The sequence below is a fragment of the Vulpes lagopus genome, chromosome 8 (assembly GCF_018345385.1).
Source record: "Vulpes lagopus strain Blue_001 chromosome 8, ASM1834538v1, whole genome shotgun sequence".
NCBI classification, from domain to species: Eukaryota; Metazoa; Chordata; class Mammalia; order Carnivora; family Canidae; genus Vulpes; species Vulpes lagopus.
The window spans coordinates 41,614,189-41,630,700 of record NC_054831.1 but is presented as its reverse complement, the minus strand read 5'-3'; the positions used below and the strand labels follow the sequence as shown (position 1 = coordinate 41,630,700).

The 16,512-nt window shown below is 45.9% G+C and overlaps 1 long non-coding RNA gene across 2 annotated transcripts; it reads right to left on the bottom strand.

The window, feature by feature from the left end:
- Nucleotides 1-9,240: 9,240 nt before the first annotated feature.
- Nucleotides 9,241-14,966, bottom strand: LOC121497950. Of its 2 annotated transcripts, none has more exons than XR_005989576.1 (5): nucleotides 14,107-14,966; nucleotides 12,447-12,843; nucleotides 11,489-11,591; nucleotides 11,044-11,089; nucleotides 9,241-9,559 (listed from the first exon to the last, which is right to left on the bottom strand). It is a non-coding gene; the product is annotated as an uncharacterized LOC121497950 (long non-coding RNA). The 2 variants fall into 2 exon arrangements; XR_005989575.1 differs by lacking the exon at nucleotides 9,241-9,559 and adding an exon at nucleotides 10,150-10,792.
- Nucleotides 14,967-16,512: the final 1,546 nt, after the last annotated feature.

Genomic DNA, 16,512 nt, shown 5'->3' with positions numbered 1-16,512 from the left:
CATAGTAAAGTATATATGGAAGTTCTCTGAAGGATTTTTGCAACTTTTCTGCAAGTCCAAAATAAATTCAGATCACGGCTTAAAAACACAATGTATTTTTATATATGAGAACTGGCGGCGGGGGGAGGGGGGCATGATGGAAAATACGGTAAGCCATGGTGAAAAAAGTTTGAAAGCCACACCATCTGGGGTATGCACCAGGCAGGGAGGGTAAGCTCCTGCAGCTGAGGTCCTGGCAGGCTGTGTGCCTGGGTGCGTGTTGTCGGGGAGGATGAGGAGTTGCAGGTAATGGGCCTTCGTCAGAGAGGGAACTGGCGTTATCACAGTGCGTGCAGGTGGCTAGGTGCAGGCCTCAGTTCTGCTGTTTGACAGATGCTGTGGATTCCAGAAGGAGAGAAATTCTGACCCCAGGAAGTCTGAGAGGTGGGTAGGCAATGTGGATGTTAAAGCTGTCACAGCCACATACTGTTACAATCAACCACAGCCACGTGGAGGGGGAGTTATATGCCAGAAACAGATCCCCTGCCACCCAGGGGAGGGTCACATGATAGTCTAGGGGATATGTTATTTCTTTGATTTTTGTTTTTCCTGGGTGAGGGAGGGGGATCTAATTTCATAATCTAAGTTTCATAGTCAAAGTTAGGATCGAAGTTCACCTGTTTTATAATAGAAGACTCTCTGAAATCCGAAAAGCCCTAGGCCAATAATTGTCCCTGCTTCATGAGGAATCTTTCAAGCAACTTGGAGGAATGAAAGATTCTGGTAGTGCAGTAGTTTCTAACGTGCTTCGCAAATGTTTTCATTTAGAGCCATGGTTCTCTACTAAGGGCGATTTTGCCTCCTTTCCCCCCTCATTTGGCACTGTCTGGAGACATTTTCAATGGTCACAACAGGGTGTGCGCACGCCTGCACTAATGGTATTTCGGGGAGGCCCAGGATGGTGCTAAACACCTGTGGTGCACAAAACAGCCCGTCTACCCCACAGCAGAAAATTATCCAGCCCAGAATGTCAATAATGCCAAAGTTGAGAAACCCTGAATTAGAGGAGATGAAAATCTGAGGTCTGTTTATGGTTAGGAACGTTGCCTGGGTGCTTCTCACAAAAGAAGGGTATTAAACTTCATTTCTTGGCTTCATTTCAAGTGGATAATTATAACCTGCCTACCTAAAATTTACACTTTAATTTTCAATGGGTATCTTTCTTCAGTTCATGCTTAAACAGGCTTGGGGTGGCTGTATTCTTGACAACTGGGCAATATTCTGTGCCTGAGCCAGTTATAGGTCAATGGTGGGTGAAACAATTGGTCTTGAAGTGATTCGAAGTCTTTGGGCGATAGGCACTAAAACAAGAAACATAGGACATTATCATCATTATTAATTATTAGTACTATCACAGCGCTCATTCAGCCACTCTCAGGATTCCCACAGGATTGCCATTAGTACAAAGGTCAAAAGCAGATTCGTGACCTTTGGTCTCACCAGACACCACCCAGAATTAATATATTAGCCGTTAAAAGCCGGGAGCTCTCACTCTGCAGCGCCTTGCTGCCTGCTCCCAGCCTTCGGGAGAGGTTCTACATTGGCAACATTGAGCTTCAAAGCAAATCTTCAATCTTCTATTTGTACTGGCTGTTCCCATATTTAGAACAGAGCAGCACATACTTGTCTATTGCTTCAAGGCAAGAGCAAATTCTGAAGGTATTAAGTAGAGACTCACTTCAAGCAAACAAGAGAGCCCAGAACAAGTTAAGGGCAAGACTTTCCCTCTCTCTTTCCTTACATTTTAAAGCTTTCTGATAATTTGGATAGCAAAACTTAAAATCACAAGTCAGGCTGCCAACTAATTAACAAACCAAATGCTTGCTTTTTGTGAGCCACGCTGATCAGTTTGTGAAAATTGATTTGGCTTTTTAATTTTTTTAATATTATTTTAATGTCAAACAAGCCTGGGTGGCTACATGCAATATAAGAAAAGCAGGTTGGGGGGCAGCCCCGGTGGCTCAGCGGTTTAAGCGCCACCTTCAGTCCAGGGCGTGATCCTGAGTCCTGCGTCGGGCTCCTTGCATGGAGCCTGCTTCTCCCTCTGCTTATGTCTCTGCCTCTCTCTCTGTATCTCTCATGAATAAATAAATAAAATCTTAAAAATAAAATAAAATAAAATAAAAGCAGGTTCGTTTTCCTCTACAGGTCTAAGAGCAGGTTGGGTTTTCTTTCTGTCATTTGTCAAGTTGTGGTTTTTTGTTTTGTTTTGTTTTCGTTTTGAAGTTTTGTTTGCTTTCCCTAGGATTTCTGTCTTTGAAAGATTGTATCAAGTTCATCCTTAGTTACCTGGAACTTTGGTAAAATATGACTCTGGGGATCATAAATAGTGATATATGGTGCTTCTCTGCTTGATGCGTCTTTATTGAAATAGGTTTGGAGTGGAGACTCTCCTGGCACAATTCTTCCCTAAAAGTCCAGATTATTTCACAGTTGAAGTGCTGCCTTTCACAAATGGATAAGATGTCACTGACTTTAATCTGATTTTTTATGAGCTGCCCGCTCCACATCGGCTGGCCCAGGTCCTCAAAAACATGCATTTTGAAGGTGTTAGCTGAGGGGAGAAGCAGATATTTTATTCAGGGGGCAGAGTCTGTCTTTGCAAAACAAATGACTGGTGTATCCTGGACAGAGCCTGAGATCCAGGGTTCCTGGTGGGAACAATCTAAACCATGATAAGTGTTCATATTCCCTGGCTATTTAGTATGTGGCAAGCCGACCCCCAAGTTTGTCTGTGGAATGATTCATTTCAGCTTTGTCACAACTCCCTGACCAAGGAGTTACTTGGAGGTTCTACTTCATGGTTGAGGATCCTGAGGCTCAGAGAGGTCAGGTACTTTACCCAAGGTCATGGAGCAGAAAGACTTGCTAGAATTTGCAACAAGCCATCTGTGTCTAGGGGCCTTGCTCTTGACTTTTCCCAGCAAATGTGACCTTAAAAACCTGAAAAAGATTAGCAGGGGATAATTATATGTTTTGTTTTTTAAATGTTGCAAGCTATTTTCACATTCATTCCCTCTTTTGCTCAGGAGGCATGATGGTAACTAGAATCTGGGAAGGTGTCTTTTCATAAAGGTTGGATTTAAAGACGGCTAGACATGAGCACACGCACTCCCTTTCCTAATACAACTTGAATGGGAGGCCTGCTTGAGAAAATTGGGTGCCCCAAGAAATTACTTCAGTTTATTTTCTTTCTCCCAAAGATGAATTTAGGTGGTGGGATGTTGGAGGTTGCCTTTCAGTAATGCCTTTCTTTTTCTACACTTTTCTTGAAGGTGATGCAATTAATACCCTTTTGAAGTTTAATTATACCTCTGGCATTGCATTGCATGAAGCATTTACTCATGGCTGTGTTTTTGGAAGCTAAGTGTATGGCAGGAACGACATATTTATCTTGGAATTGAGACTTGAGAAGCGAGTTCCCTTGAACTCGCTTGAACGTGGCCTAGGATGTATCACCTCCCCATCTGGGATTCCAGCCTCAGGTACATAAGGGAGCCAACAGTAAAGTTGAAGAGTAAAAAGAGCAAGAAGACATCTTCCATGAATGGAGCTAAAAGCTGATGAGGGAAAGTACAGCCATCCAACATTTCTGAAGGGGTTTAGTACTGGTATGTCCACCCCATCCTGCGCCCTCCCATTCACCATCCTCCACTTATCCTAAAGATAAGAATGGTTGGCAAATCACCACTTTCAACAATGTCTATTCCAGCTTAAATATGGCCCTGGTGCCTCAAGTTGAGTATAGAACAAGTTGATAACATACGGACAATTCTATGCTCATGAGACATGTAGCAACCTGTCGGTATCACCTACGAGGCCCTCTGAAATAAGTCCCCATCCTGCGTGGCTGGCTGAGTTAGTAGAGCATTTGACTCTTGATCTTCAGGGTCATGAGTTCAAGCCCCATGTTGGGCAGAGAGTTTACTTTAAAAAAAATAAATAAATAAAGAGGGGCACTTGGGTGACTCAGTGTCTGCCTTTGGCTCAGGCCGTGATCCTGGGGTCCTGGGATTGAGTCCTTACATCAGGCTCCCTGTAGGAGGGTGGAGGCTCTCCCTCTGCCTGTGTCTCTGCCTCTCTCTCTCTCTCTGTCTCTCATGAATAAATAAATAAAATCTTTAAAATAAATACATTAAATTTAAAAAATGGAATTAGTCCCCAAACCTTCCTTTCTAGATCTAGCACCTCCCTACCTTGCAGCTATACTTAGATGGCCTGCACCATTTTACTCCAAGTGGGGTAAAAGGTCAGTTGCGGCCACGTTTCAGAATTCCACGGATTGATTTTCTACCTTCTCTAGGCTGCACTTTGGAGACTTAGAAACAAGACTAGGATGGGTGATGTGGGCCCAAGATAACCAACTCGGGCAGCCCAAACTCACAGACACAGGGAGTTCAATATCTTAATTTCATGCCTCCACACATCAATTTAATTCATGTAGATCTCTCATCCTGGGATGCCCTCCTTCACTTTGTCTCTAGAATTATACTTTTCCTTCAGTATCCAATCATTTTCCAGTGACCCAACCCTCTGAGATGCCCCTCGATGCTGCCATAACACTCCGGACTTCCCCTTTATAGCACGCACCACATGGAGGCCTCTTGCTATTGCTTTTTCTACCTTCTCACTAAATTTCTATTAATTCATTTTGGCTAATAGTAGGGGATCAATATAGTTGCTGAATAAATGAATGAATCTTTCTTTCTGATAGAGCCTATTTGGGAAATTCAAGTCAGAAGATTAATTAGTGAATATAGAAGGCCTGGGATGAGCTGAGCCAGAAATGCCCCAAATTCATGTCTGAGACCAGCAGCCCTGTCCCATAGCATTGCTACTCTGCCAGGTTGTTCCAGATTCTTCAAACTCTCCATTTTTTGATGCTGTGCCTACCTCTGTCAGCTCTGGTCCTATCAAATGGACCCCCAAATAGGTACTAATATCTTTGGTTTTAAACTTGGCCAGGATTGCAGTAAAGAAGAAAACCCAAGAAGGCTCTAGTCGCCTATGTTGAAGAAGTTATGTTACTTTTCACAACTTGGGATCATGAGTTGAGCTGGACCAGCTTTGTGGGGTGTTCCACCTGCAGGTTCCCCCACATCTGCCTTTGGGCCCCAAAGACCTTGTTTTTCAAAGGGGTATAGGAATGCTCCTGGGCTAGTGGCTACATAGGACACAGCTATGAGGAAGAGAATTCTCCCCTCAGAGGCAGCTCTGCATGAAAGCAAAGGAGATGGCCTCTATCAGCCCATCGCCAAATCCAAAGTCTAAGAGAGGGCAGCCCGAGTGGCTCAGCAGTTTAGCACTGCCTTTGGCCCAGACTGTGATCCCGGAGTCCTGGGATCGAGTCCCACGTCGGGCTCCCTGCACGGAGCCTGCTTCTCCCTCTGCCTGTGTCTCTGCCCTCTCTGTGTATCTTTCATGAATAAATAAATACAATCTTTAAATTAAATTAAATTAAATTAAATTAAATTAAATTAAATTAAATTAAAAAAGTCTAAGAGAGGGGGCTTTTGGAAGTAGGGGTCTATTAATCTCTGCTAACACATTAGCACTAATTTGTTGTTCAAGGACAGGAAGGCTCCTATAGGAGCCTTTTGATCATTTTGACCATGTAGAAGGCTCCTGAAATATCTGTAAGTGCAAGGAAAATAGAGACTTCTGGGTAGCATGAGAATCTGAGCTTGGATCATGGGCATTCTCTTGGTCATGTTGGAGGGCTCTGCCAGGTTCTCCCTCTGTAATTTTTGTCCTGTAGTTTTGCATGGAAATTATTCTGTACCTCCTGGGGATCTAATCAAATGAAAATACCTTAAAATGCCATCAAAAGCCTTAGAGGCACTGGTCAGGTATTATCAGTGACTAAGAGTGAATCTGAATTACAAGATTTCAAGTAGCATTCCATTGTGTAGATGTAGCACATCTTCTTTATTCATTCATCTCTCAAAAAATTGCCATTCAGGACAACATGGATGGAACTAGAGGGCATTATGCTAAGTGAAGTAAGTCAGAGAGAGAAAGACAAATATTTTGTGATTTCACTTATATTTAGAATCTAGGAAACAAAACAAATGAACCAACACACAAACAACAACAACAAAAATAACAGATTCATAAATGTGGACAGTAAACTGGCGGTTGCCAGAGGGGAGGGGTAGGGGGTAACTGAAGAGGCCAAATAGGTGAAGGGGCTTAAGAGGTAACAAAATTCCAATTATGAAATAAATAAGTCACAGGTGCGGGAAGGACAGCATAGAGAATATAGTCAATAATATTGTAATAACTTTTTAATGGAGATAGATGGTAACTATACCTACCACAGTGAGCATTTCATAATGTATATCATTGTTGAATCATATATTGTACATCTGAAACTTGTATGTCAATTATACTTCAACTAAAAATATTTTTAAAAATAGTGAATCTGAGCTCCCCTGAATCTCTGATGCTCAGCACAAGGGCAGCCCTTCCCATACCCTCCTGTCCCTGAGCTTCTGGAAGGTCTGGGCCATCTCTTTTTTGTTTTTTTATTCCTCATGGCACTCAACTCAATATTTTACATTTAGGTGCTCAAAGGGTGTTTGTGAATGGAATTTTTTTTTTTAAATTTTTTTATTATTATTTATTTATGATAGTTACAGAGAGAGAGAGAGAGAGGCAGAGACACAGGCAGAGGGAGAAGCAGGCTCCATGCACCGGGAGCCCGACGTGGGATTCGATCCCGGGTCTCCAGGACCGCGCCCTGGGCCAAAGGCAGGCGCCGAACCGCTGCACCACCCAGGGATCCCTGTTTGTGAATGGAATTGAATGCAACAAGGATTTGCATTTGGTTGAACTACCACCTTTGTAGATCCCCAAAAATATGGGAACTTGGGCAGATTTCATAGTTTAACTGGAGTGGTCTGTCAATGGAGAGCCCATGAGACTGGCTACACAGAGCCTGGACTTTTCTAGATAGCCTTGGTTTGAAATAATCTATCTTGCTGTCTACCTAAGTATACTGTACAAATCTTATACTAGAAGTTCTTAATTTGGGACTTGAAAAACGTGATTGCTCTATGTGTGGGACATCCAGAATAACAACAGTAACAATAATAATGCCACCCAATAAAGAAAACATTTGTTAAGTGCCAAGCGTGGAGCTAAGAAACACTCTTCCATGTAGCATGATCACCGAGGGACCAGGTCAGTGAGAGGTTAGGCAATATCTCTATTTATGGCTCTCATCCATACATTTTTCCTAAAGAGTTTTCTGCCTACTTGAGGTTCTTCATCACAGGCTCAGTATAGGTCTGACTTGATGAAGGAGGATGCAGAGATCAGGTCTGCTGGAAAGCTGCCACAGACATCCCCCAGATCGGACCTGTTTTCGTGTTTATGGATTACTCATGGTTACTGTCAGCGATTAATATAGAGAACAATTTGAGGCCATCCTAACGACCAACTTTACTTTTTCCAAGGAGGCCTGGGGCTTTCCCAAATGAGGATTATTCTTCTTTTCTAAAAATTCAATTGTTGCTAACTTAGAATTCTGAGGTACAAGCTTTATTTTTTTTTTAAAGATTTTGTTTACTTATTTGACAGAGCGAGAGAGAGCATAAGCAGGGGGAGTGGGAGAGGGACAAGCAGGCTCCCCACCAAGCAGGGAGCTGGGTCCCAGGACCCTGAGATAATGACCTGAGCCAAAGGCAGGTGGTTAATGGATTGAGCCACTCAGGTGCCCCAAGTTTTATATAAGAGTAGAATATTCGGGATGGCTGGGTGGTTCAGCGGTTTAGTGCCTGCCTCTGGCCCGGGGCATGATCCTGGAGACCCACTATCGAGTCCCACTCAGGGCTCCCTGCATGGAGGCTGCTTCTCCCTCTGCCTGTGTCTCTACCTCTCTCTCTCTGTGTGTGTCTCTCATGAATAAAAAAAAAATAAAGTAATTAATTTTTAAAAAAATAAAAAAAGAATATTCTATTCTTTTGTTTTGTTTTCTTGTTTTAAGATTAGAATAGTCTTTATAGTTTCCGGTAACATGCACTATATTATTGTATGTTAAGTCAGAAAGCCAGGGCAGAGGACATTTAAAACTCAATGTCTATAATCTTTCCTCTCATGATTCCTGGGATCTTCTTCTTTCATATCCCTTGAAGCCCAACTGTTTTGCTAACACTCCATCAAATATTTCCTATGACCTGCAAAATCTATTAATAGGTGAGAAAAAAACTCACTAGTGCAGGCAACAAAGTTTATCCCAAATCTTGAACATTTTCTACTGGAGGCAGTGAAAACTGGTTGGGAGGCAGAGTTGAATCCTTCCTTAATCTTTGTCCTTCTATGCCACCGATTCTCTTTCTAGCAAATCAGATCAATGGGCTGGGTGAGGGTGACGATGGTCTGATGAAGGTAAGGCCTCACCTCTCTGAGCTGTCAGCATCACAGAACCCAGGTGAAAGGACAAGAGAGATGGTACAACAATCAACATAATTTCATCTCCTTGGACCTCAGAAGGGATAGGATCGATGGGTAACTCCTAGGGATCCTGCAGATACACAGAGTACGATAAACAGGGCAAAATTTTTTTGAGATTACCTGAAGCTCTAAAAATGTGCAAGTGATACTCAGACACCCTTTGAAGCTTCTTATTTGGGTAAAATATACTCTGCATCATTAGAACACTTTAAAGCATACACTTCCACGGCACTAAGTACGTTTCCGTGTTGTGAATCACCATTTCATCTTCCCAAACTGAAGCTCTGTCCTGCTCAAATACTAACTCACCATTCTCCCCTCAACCCATGCCCTGACAACCACCATTCTATTTTCTGTTTCTATGAATTCAACTCCTTTAGGTACCTCATGTAAATGGAATTATACAGTATTTGTCTTATTGTGATGGGTTTATTTCACTTAGCATCATGTCCTCAAGGTCACCCATGTTGTAGTACTCATCAGAATTTCCTGTCTCAGGATCGCGCCCTGGGCCAAAGGCAGGCGCTAAAACCGCTGCGCCACCCCTGGATCCCTAAATCTTTTTTTTTTTTTTTTTTTTTTTAAATTTATGATAGTCACAGAGAGAGAGAGACAGAGAGAGAGGCAGAGACACAGGCAGAGGGAGAAGCAGGCTCCATGCAGGGAGCCCGACGTGGATTCGATCCCGGGTCTCCAGGACCGCACCTGGGCCAAAGGCAGGCGCTAAACCGCTGCGCCACCCAGGGATCCCAATTTCCTCCCTTTTGAAAGCTGAATAATATTCACTTGTATGTGGACAGCACATTTGTTTATCCCTTCATCCATGGACACTTGGGCTGTTTCCACCTTTTGGCCAGTATGAATAATGCCTCTATGAACATAGGTGTACAAGCATCTGTTTGAGTCCCTGCTCTCCATTCTTGTGGACATATGCCCAGAAGTGGAACTGTTGGATCATATGGCAATTCCATGTTTAACTTTTTGAAGAACTGTCATATTGTTTTCTGTAGAGGCTGTACCATTCTGATTCTCTTGCTGGTGCTCATCTTTACAAGAGGTGAACCTGGAGAAGACATAAATTTTATCTTTGATTTTCTACCACTGGGGCTGTTACCATGCTTCTATCTTAGGTTCCCCACCTGCAGAAGGAAGATAGCAGTTAACTGTTTCTCTTGGGAAACCAAGGGACTATGGGAATTATTATTGAGATTGGCTAGGAGAAGACATTCGGTTCAAAATACCTTGAGTTCCAAGGCCAGAACCTGTGCCTGTCTGCCTCCTTTCTCCAGCTTGAGCTGCCTCTCCTTCCACTGCACAGGTCAGGGTGGGGGTGGTTGGAGGCTATGTCTGGGGTCCGATATCCATCCTGCTTATCATACATGATATCAAGGACCTTCTCCGGGACGCCAGTGTGGCTCAGTTGGTTAAGCATCTGCCTTTGGCTCAGGTCATGTTCCCAGGATCCTGGATTGAGCCCCTCATTGGTCTCCCTGCTCGGTGGGGAACCTGTTTCTCCCTCTCCCTTTGCCTCTTCCCCTGCTTCTGCTCTCTCTCTATGTCAGATAAATAAAATCTTAAAAAGAAAAAAAAAAAAAAAAAGGACCTTTTCTGAGGCCTTGGTATAAAGGACCATCCTCAGCCACCAGACCATTGTGCCTGCATTTCTAACTTTTATTTAAATTTGCTGTATTCCCTTTCCTTTGGTGTGGTATTGGTTCCATAGAGTAGAGTGTCCACTGAACAATCAGTTCATCGAAGTCCAATCGTGATTTCATCAAGAACTCGGGAGCTCCATTCTTTCCCTCTGTCTTGCCCTTCCTGTGACCTGGTCATTTCTTATTCAGCATGTCAAAAGCTCTGCCATTTTCAGAACACACTTTCACTCTCTCATCCACATCAGGGCTTGTCAAAAGAGGCAAGGCCCCATACTACCATTGAGCTGCCATTGAGGAATAGAAGCAGGATTGGCACCCTGTCCTTGGGAGGGCAAGGACCTCACCCCTCTGGCACTGTGGACAGGCTGGCCTTTTGGGTAGCTCCTGCCAGAGTTGCTGGGGTGTCCTTGGATGGGGGACTGCGGAGAAACAGGGAAGCAGAAGGAAGGCACTGATGCTTCAGCTGGAACTCTGGCAGTGAGTTGGTTGCAGCTCAAGGAGGGATCACTCCCAAGCAGCTCTGCTGTATTTTTGGCCATGCTGCTGGCAGCAGTGAGACATCTACACAATACACAAAGACTCTTGTCCATGTAGGATCAGAAACGGAGAGCAAGGACTCCTCAAGGCTGGCTGGAAGGTGTCTAAGAAACAAGATCACACCTGTATCTGCCAGCAAAAATTGACTTATGTTTCCAAATCATCAGCTGGCAAATTAATTAACCTTTAGTGGCCCCATCATTTGAGCAATGGCTGTAATGCAGAAGGGACTTTCACATGCTGTGCCCCCCCTGCCCGCCGCCCCCCCTCCCAGCCCTGCCTCCTGGCCAGCTCAGGCCAGGCCTCCTGGGCTTGGGCTTTTGAAGGTAACCCTGTCACTGGAGTGAGGCCCCACCTCGGCATGGATCCGGCTCCCTTGTTCACAGCTGCTTCCTCAGCACCTGGAAGAATGCCAGGCAGGGGAGGCACTCAGTCAGTATTTGCAGAATGAATGAATCCACAGCTGAAATCTGGCCTGGGCTGGTAAACGGACCCGCCTCCTGTTCTAGAGGACAGACACTGCTGGAGAAGTGACTGCTATGGAGAAATGCTTTGCAGTTCCATTCAGAGAAGACCTTGGACTAGAGATAACCAATGTTATCTCCTCCGTGGTCCTTCTCCTGTAACTGAGCCATCACTGAAGACTACCCTTAGAGACAGGGCAAAGCAAAATATTGCAGGCCTTCTACGGCCTTGGGGGAGGGGAGTGGGAGAGTTTTACAACGTGCCTAGTAAGGATGTCACTTTCTGGGTATTGGAGGGGGCCCCTTTTGAGGCAACCGGTGTCCACAGACACTAACCTGCAAAGAGACAGCCAACTCCTCCCACCTATAAACAGACTAATCCTTCTGTCTCCTTTGGGGATGTGCTGAATCAAAATTTAACTGCCAATGTTCTAGAAACCTTATGGGAAACAAAAAACACAAAATGAACACGCCATTAAAAATTTAAATTTAAAAATATCGTTTTCAGTTTACATTTTTTTCTAAGTAGAAAAGAGCCTATTTTGAAGACTCCAGAGAGGGAAATAATCAAAGGTCAAAACAATCCCGAATCTTCTGTTGCAAAAGGGATTGGATCTCCTGGTTTTTTCCTTTATTTGTGTGCGTGCAATAGGGCTCCTAACCTTAACCTAAGAAGAAAGCTCGGAGAAATTGGGTCTCTTCCTTTTTCAAGATCATCAGACGTTTTCCAAGGGGAAAATGGACTCTCACTTTGGAAAACATAAAACCCTATTTGTTTTAAGTCTCTCAGAAAACAGCTCCTTGCGCCGGGCGGAGGCAGGCTGGGCGCTGGAAGCCGGAGCTCGGGGCTGCAGCGCGTTGTGTAACCCGCCCGGGAATCACGTTGCACTGACGAGATCCGCAGGCTTTTAGTGCAATAATAAGCTTGATCTTTTTTATTCAAATACAAGGAACAACCACAGCCGGCTCCAAGTCACGTGCCCCGGTCACATGGTGCCGAGACACAGAAACCGGCTGGCAATCATTAACTAATGCTTACTCCCAGGGCGAAAATGCAGGTTTTAAAGACCCGAGCTCTGTTTTTGTAAAACAAGCAGCCCTGCAAGAGAAGGTACACACGGGGGGTGGGGCGTCTCGAGCTCGCTAAGCGCTTTCCAAGGAGAGGGGGAGCCCACAGACCGACCCGGGGGCTGCTCCGCTCCCACCAGCTCCCACCCCGACTTGCTCGGGGCCACCCCCTTCCCGAGCCCGGAGGGGCGGCGGGGCCGAGCATCCCGAGGGAGGGGCCGCCGACCTGGCGCGGGGCCCGAGCATTTGCGACCCGGAGGCCAGAGCTCCGAAATTAGCCGGCGAGCTGCAGCGGCCCGGCCTTGTGAAATTCACGCTTCGGGGGGCGGGGGCGGGGCGGGGCGGGGCGGGGGCGGGGGCCGGGCCGCTTCGGGCCTTCGCAGCGAAAGGAAAGCAGCCTCCGCAGTGTGGTTTCTCGAAGTCTTCCGGTGGCGAGAAGCAGACCTGCGAGGGCTCTGCCGACCTGAATGTGTCCTTGTTCGGGCGTTTGCATTTAGAAAATTCTTTCACTTTCTCCGACTCCTGGAGTGTTACTCTGTGCTTTCAAAAACTAATTATCCGGCCGAGTTTGCTTGATTTGGGTGTAGACGCGACAATGGGAAGCGGGGAATGTTGAGTGTCTGCTGGAGGGAGGGGATAGATGAAGCACAGATAAAGGACTAGCAGAAACTGACTTAAAAAAAAATTTTTTTTTAAAGCTAGGTGTGTTTTATTTCACATTATAAAAAAGTACTTTCCCCCCAAACACTGCGGTATGGGCTCAGCCTGGTGAGAAAATCCACCAGGATAGGGTGGAGCCTTATATTCTTATTTCATTTAAATCTTTTCAGAAAGAACAGATACACAAGGAATTTCCAGTTTTGTAGGTTCCCTGACTGACATAGAAATATTTCAGGAAATTTACTTAGGGAGTTCAGTTTTCTCTATTCTCACCTTCCCCTCAACTCTACCCTCTTTTTTTTTTTTTTTTTTTAAGATTTTATTTATTTATTCATGAGACAGAGAGAGGCAGAGGGAGAAGCAGGCTCCATGTAGGGAGCCTGATGTGGGACTTGATCCCAAGACCCCGGGATCATGCCCTGAGCCGAAGGCAGATGCTCAACTGCTGAGCCACGGAGGCATCCCACCACTCTACCCTCTTGAAAGAGATAAAAGTCCATGCTTTTAAGGGATGGACCTAGGTTTTACTGTAGGGCCTGAAGCTTATACAATCCGAGAAGCCCTTTTAAAGAGGGTGTAACATTATATATACAAAATTAGGTATTAAAGTATCCCCAAATTCAGAAAAATACTTAGTATTTGCTTACCACATCTCTAACATTTTTTTTTTTTTTGGTCCTGTAGTGGGGGGGGGGGGCATGTTTCTTAGGAGGTCTGAGGTTCATTGTGACCAGTTATCAATTTTAAGTGTGCCTACAGTTGCACAGGTTTGATGGTTGGAAAAATTTCCCCCAGGCCAGCTTCTGATTAGTCTGTTCTGGCTCTGTCTATTCCACATCTTGATTTCCCTGCCCAGGCCCACACTACCTCTCGTGCCAGACACCACAGGACACAGTCATATTGAGATATGACCTCTGGATCTGAGCCTTCCCATCTCCACAGGGGGTGGGTGGGCCCAGTGGGCCAGAGGAATACTGCTGGAAACCTTCCCTGCTTGAGAACAGCCAGCAGTGACTAAAGTATAAATATAGTTTATACATTTGTAAATACCTCTTAACCCAAAGTAAAGGTATCTCTGACTCCGTTTCCTCTTAGCCAGAACCCAAATATGCCCACGGCCATTCCAAAGTCACCTAAAAGGAGGGGAAATGTGGCCAAAGGGAAGTCAGAGTAGAAAGAGGCAGCGATCTTAAGCAATCAAAGCAATCAAGGTCAGAGTATCTTACCACCGCCAAGTTTACAAAGGCAGATGGCCGTGAGTGTGTTGCTGGGGCTCCTGCGTGGGTGAGAGGCTTGGAGCTTCCTTTTCCTCAGCTTCAAGGTAAATCTGTTTCTGGTGACCCTGGGTGCATAACGAGTGTATCTCAGGGAGTCATTTCCTGGGTCCTAGAATCAAAGAGCCTTGTTTGAGGCAGGCTTGCTTATCTGGGCCTCTCGTGGGAATGATCTGTCAAAGTCAACTCCATTAATAAAAGGCCTCTGTCGGGCTCCCTTCACCCAGCCGGGCTCGCAGGGAAAACCCATCTCCCTGTCCGCACGTGCGGGGGAAGGGAGGCGGAGGAGCCGGCCGCGCGTTTGCTCCGCGTGTTTCCTGTGCCCCGCGCCACCCAGAAGTTCTTTTGTCACACACAGCACACCCTGTCGCCAGGACGACCGCGCCGAGCGGCTGTTGCGAGGCGCCCGGTGCTGCGGAGGAGCCACGGAGGCGCGGGGAGACGGTGTCCTGCCCGCAGGCACATGCGACAGCTTTTGCAAGCGGGAGCTCGGGGCCGGCGGGGACGCCCAGGCTGGCTCCTGGGTGCGCGCGCGTCGATGCCACACGCGTCTTGCTTTGGCTTCTGTAGTGGGGCGGTATCGGGCGAGAGCTCCCGTCTCCGCACGGCCGTTCCTGCCGAGCGTGATCTCACTGCCTGTGAAAATAATTAGGCCCTGGACCAATGAGATTCCTCGCCTGGCTTTAAAGGGCCTCTCCTCCCCCGACGCTAATGCTCTTCCCCGGCTTCACCTGTGCCGCGCCCGCGACCTCAGCGAGGCCGCACTGCGCGCTCCCCCCGCCACCCTGTGGGTCGCCCCTAGAATATGCCACCCGCCTGCACCTGGCACAGCAGACAGTCACCTTGTCGAATCACTTGCTTCGCTTGTCAGGACAGTATTTTGAATTTGGAGTGGCTTGCCAGCGTGCGCTTTAGGGGGGAGAGGAGGCTGTCGGTTCATCAATCCGCAAGTGTACTAATTAGTTGGATGGAAGAGGCCCAAGTGCAGGCGGTAGCATCTCCCCTGCAGATGAGATAACCCCTCTGATCCAGTTTCCTGACTGCGGTAGCAGTGATTTTTTTTTTTTTTTCTTCCCAGGCCCCGCTGGGGACCAGGGCTCCTGAGCGTTACCATCTCCACTTCTAAGCCACTGACATCTGGGGCTGGATTGGAGCTGAGGGTGTGGGGGAGCTGGCTCATGCCTTAGGATGTTTAGTAGGATCCCTGGCTACCATTTAGTACTTCCCCCGCCCCCCCACCCCACCCCCCAACTGGGGTAATCAATAATATCTTCCCACGTTGCCAAATGTCCCTGGGGAGGGGGTGGGGGTGGGGGTGGGCAAAATTGCCCCTGGTTGAGAACCGCTTCCTGAGCCCTGTCAACACAAGGCCACCAATAGCTTCCATTTGTGTTGATTCCTAAGATGTGGGGGCAAGAGACGAGTGGCTTTGGCTCTCATAGAGAGGTGACTCACAGGGGGAATGTTCTAAGGTAGACACAAGGCTCCTGGTGGCAGCCCTCCTGCGTGAGAGTATTGTAAAGAAAAAGGTGAAACCTTTGAGCACAGAAGCACATTCGTTTCTCCAGTCATTTAACCTGAGGTGAGGTGATTACCTGAAAAGGTTCAGTGGTTAAGAGTTCTGTGGTCAGAGACTCCGGTTTGAATCCCAGCTTTGCTCTTAATTAGCAGTGTGTCTTTGGATAAGTTACTTTACCTACCTGTGTCTTGGTTTCCTTACTTGGAATATGGGAATGAGAATATAGCATAGTTGTTCAAAGAATTCAAGGAGATAATGCATGTGCTTGATGCATAGTAAGTATTTAACCAATGTAACCTAGTTTTTAAAAAATTTCTGGACCAATCTTTGATGATGATGATTGGGTTTTTTTTGTTTGTTTTTTAGTATAGATAAGAAGATTTCTGCCCAGATTCTCCAGATAATTGTGTCAACCTCCTGCTTGGTTGATTCTGGAAACAGTGTACCAAGTAGCAACTTCAGAGTCTCCCTCTTGCTTTTTTTTTTTTTTTTTTTTTTTAAGTTTTATGTTTTAAGTAGGATCCACTCACAACCCCAGGATCATCCTTCTGGCTCTTTTTGGGAAGTACAGACACCCTTTCCTTGAGCTCTTCCATGGTTATCAACAAATCTCTACTGTCTGGAGAAAGTTCTGCTCACCACCAATGCCCATTCAGGATTCTTGGCTATAAGCCCCTTGGTCTACAGTGTGCTTGCTCTGATCATGCTAAGCCTGAGTGTTTTGCAAACATTTTTAACCCCATCGTGTCCATGTAAGGTTTACAATATATTCAATTTAAACAAGAGAGATAATTTTTAAAAACTGGAAGCCAGTGAAAAATAATGAACGTTGCCCTTCT